We start from the raw sequence: 4,314 nt of genomic DNA, 5'->3' as shown, positions 1-4,314 counted from the left end.
CTGCATTATTCAGAGCCTGTATGAAGGAAAAACAATGCACTGGGGAGAACAAAAGTAGAAGATAAAATGTCTCTGTAGGCCAGGCTGGATTCATTCCTCCAAGGCAGCAGAAGCAAACGCCAGCCATGCCAATGCGTTTGCAGGGCTTGTCTCTCATACGCTGCTCTGGGGGCTGATTTGGTTGCTGTGTGAGGGCCTCATTGCTGAAAACTGGACTCTTTTGCCATCGTTCTGCTCCTTCATTACAGACTAACTTCCTTCCTTTTATAGCATGGAGCATACCCTACCCCCTTGGCTCCTAAGGAGAGAGTGCTGTCACCTAGGAATGGAGAGTCAGATCGAGAACCATTTTGGCTTTGAAGGTGCAGGGAGCTAACTACCTAGTCCAGAGGTTTTCCTTTGAGTGGAAAAACTCCAAGACTCCCTTTCAGAGGAGAAACTGCTGTATGGACTCTATGGGGACTATGCGGTGCTGTCCTTTTATCCCCCACAAAAGGAAAACAAAGGGGCAACCATGGTTGGACAAGGCCCTGGAATAAAAAGAGAACTCACCTCTCTCTTCTTAAGAGCAGCTGTTTACTGGAAAGTTCACATTCAGATCAGGCAATGGCAATGCAAAAATGTACTCATACCTGGGAGGCGAGATACAGGCTGGTTTCCAAGATCTCCGAGTTCTTGCTGGCTGTTCAGTTCCTCAGGTCTGTCATCCCCAACCCTCTCCAGGTTCACAATCATAAATATAAATCATTAATGACATGCATCTAAATAAACGTTGAATGGATGTATGTTAATAAAAGAGGCTGGTTGTCTAGACCAGTGGTCTCCAAACTTTTTGATCATGCACCCCTATCAGTAAAACATTTTTGAGCACACACCCTCAATATATGTATATTTATATAATGCACACCCCTATCAGTAAAACATTTTTGAGCATGCACCCCCAATATACATATATTTATATAAATAGAAATAGAAATAGAAGTTCTAGTATTTTCTTCCCGCACCCCAGTGGATCGTCTTGCACACCCCACTTTGGAGATGTCTAGACCACCCCCTCCAGCGAAGTGAAAGAATTAATGACAGAGCTCCACTTTCATTGCTTAACAACTGTTTAGCTAGGATGGTCTTTAGAGGTTATCAGTTAGGTTTCCACTCAACACTGAGTGCTGGTCCTTATGGTAATGGGTTTTAATCACAGTCATAATGGTCATAAACTCCTAGAAGAAGGTTTCAGACCAGATGCAATGGTCATAAACTCCTAGAAGAAGGTTTTGGACTGGATGCAATGGTCATAAACTCCTAGAAGAAGGTTTCAGACCAGATATAAGGAAAAAACTTCTTCACGGTTTGTGTGAGCAGACTCTGAAATAGACTGCCAGTGGTGGTGGTGCTGGCACCTACCCTGGAGCTCTTCAAAAGGAAACCAGACACACACCTTGCTAGGGTCTTTCCTGCCCAGAGCAAGGAGCTGGACCCGATGATCTCCCGAAGTCCCTTCCAGCCCTAAACTTCTGTGAGTCTGTGAATTACTTTGTTCCTGTTACTCTGGTCAAACACACTGTCAGTCTTTTCCTGTTGGAATCAGCAAAAACATGGAACCAGGCTCTGCAACCCTGTCTTTGCACAAGGTTAACCTAGCATTTCTGTGGTTTCTGTGACACATTTACAGCACCCAAGCGCAACGGAGGACATATACAAGATGAAGGCACTTATACCAAAGTTTCTAAAGTGTTCCTTACGCAGCGACATACCCCAAGGAAAGTCAGCTGGAGAAGATCACTGCCTCCTGTAACATGTTCAAGTAGGACATCCCACCCAGGAAAGCAAAAATAACCAGCATGCCCTGCTTGGGGCCTGCGGAAATCAAGTCCCCTCTTTGTGTGCCTTTTATAGATGTAGGCCTCTCCTCCTTTTGAAAAACCCAACCAAAAATGTTGGCCACTGCTCCTGAGCTTGTTTCCAAATTAACCACTAATGAAACTGCAACAAATCCCTCTGCTGCTTCATCTAAAACATTTCTCCACTCCTTTACATCTTCACTTCTACGGTTGGGCAGCACCGCTCTCTTTTATTAGCAGCCACCATGTTCCACCCTACGTCGATGATGGATGAAGTTATTCGCCACATTGCATAGCCTTTGCCTGCCCGGTAGAGGTGTTGTGAGGTGTATAAAACACTCAGGGATCCCCAGATGAAAAGCACAGTGGAATGGCAGGGATAATACAAAACAGTTTCCCTGAATCCATCCCTGTTTATCTCCATTCACTTCACGCTCGCTGAGCACCAAAATAAGGGGGAAATGGCTCCTGCCCTAACAAGCAGGCTAAGTGGAATAGACATTACCATTTACTTAGCTTAATATTTACCTGGTGTACTCCTGGGGGCAGAGAGACTCACCCTGCAGCACTTGGAGACAGGCTTAGAGTTAGGACAAAGGTCAACACAGCTGTAAGCAGAAAAGGATCAAGGAAAGGCATCAGAAGGCGTCTGGGAATCTCAAGGCTGTTCCTTTCTTGCCTCGCCTGGTTTTGAAAAGCAATATCCTTCCAAGAAGTTTTCTTTGGCCCTGTTTGTATCCGGCAGGTTGCCATTTGACCTCCCATCTGAGCTCCTCCGAGAGCTTATTTCACAGCCCTTCCTGCAGCCGTAATGCCTGGGAAGGAGAGATTTCCTTCCATCCAAAATCATTTATTTGGGTGCAGAAGAGAATCTCTTGACTAGGTAAGTTTCCAGCCTCTCCAGTCTCTCTTTTCTCCCCACCCCAGTTCTCCCTACCCACCACCTCTCTCCATCTGTGGGCTAAGTGCAGGGACAAAATACAAAGCAGAGAGCATCTCTCCACTCATTTGAACATACACAAAACAAACCACATTCATACTCACAGTCTTAAAACAGTCATCCTTATGCCTCCCCCCCGCCTGCAGGTCTGAACACATACCATATTAATATCGGCCCATTCACTTAGACAGGAGACTGGGGAGGTTAGTACTTAAAGTACTTAATAAAGTACTCAGAGGAGACTCCCGTATTTTAAGTATTTAATAAAGTACTATGCTTTTCAGTAAGGTCTCAGCTACGCTGGCCTCTTAGACGTCGCTGCTTAATTATGTGGGATAACACAAGTTTTCTTTGATCATGGATGCTATGCTGAATAAACATGCAGCCTTACAAAAACGCACATGTGCTCCCATGCATATAGTCCTATATGGCTTATTTCTCCTGTTACCCAAAGCCTAAGACTGCAGTTGCCTAATACTTTGTACTTTTTCCTATGATCCTCAAAGGGCTGACTCTACTAGACCTATGGGGAGATGGAGGCAGAGAGTTGTAAAGTGAACAGACAGAGGCTATAGGATAACTCAGTGTCAGACCTGGGATTAGTACACAGGAGTTCCCAGCTCCCACCCTCTGTTAAAACCACAAGACTCAGTGTCCACTCAGAAAAGAAGCCCAAAATCTCTTGTGAAGAGATCACATAGGATATAAGGACATGGACCCTGCCTAAAAATACCTAATATACCTCCCCACTGATGCCAATGGAGTTGCTACATGCAAGACAGGGCAGAATTCAATCCATAATACACATACCTTGACTCAACTGAAAAAACAAGGACCCAACTGCAACTGCTGTATGCGACTCTCCAGCAATCACCACAAACCAGCCTGTGCCAGATAATGTATTTGATGGCTATTTCTATAGGGAGGATGATACCTCCAGCCTCCCAGTGGGGAGAGCTAATCTCCATCTCCCTCTCAATCATTTGCTGTGACCTCAAAAGCATCCTGAGAAAGCATGTCTGGCAGGTGTTAGTACCCAACAGGAAATGAATAATGCCACTGTGGGCACATCTACATGTTCAATTAATGCAACTTGGATGCTGCACATTTAGTTTAGTACTTGGTTAATAAGGTACTAACTAAATGTGCAGTACCTAGAGTTACTGCACAGTAGCATCAGTGAACGGTTATTTAGTGATGCTTAATGCACTTTAGGCTAATAACACAGCGCAGTCGGCTATTAGCACAGTTTGTGCTGTGACCCACTACTGTACGGTGTTATTAGGCTAATGCACAATAAGTGTCTCATGTAGACGTGCCCTGTGTATGGCACAGCTGGAGAAACAAATTGCTCTTGCTACAGAGACACAACCAACCCCAATGGTATGAGAAGAGATTTAAGAACTGAAACAGCACATTCCAGCAAAAAAGTCACCAAGAGCTATTTTTAATAGGTCTCTCTTCACATTACACAGAAAGAATAACAACAATAACCATAATAAAAATCAACCTTTACACCACCACCAACAAAAAAAA

Source organism: Gavialis gangeticus, unplaced genomic scaffold (assembly GCF_001723915.1).
Source record: "Gavialis gangeticus isolate Ggan-Ray unplaced genomic scaffold, GavGan_comp1, whole genome shotgun sequence".
NCBI lineage: Eukaryota > Metazoa > Chordata > Crocodylia > Gavialidae > Gavialis > Gavialis gangeticus.
The sequence above is the reverse complement of the archived record's forward strand: the minus strand, read 5'-3'. Positions refer to the sequence as shown.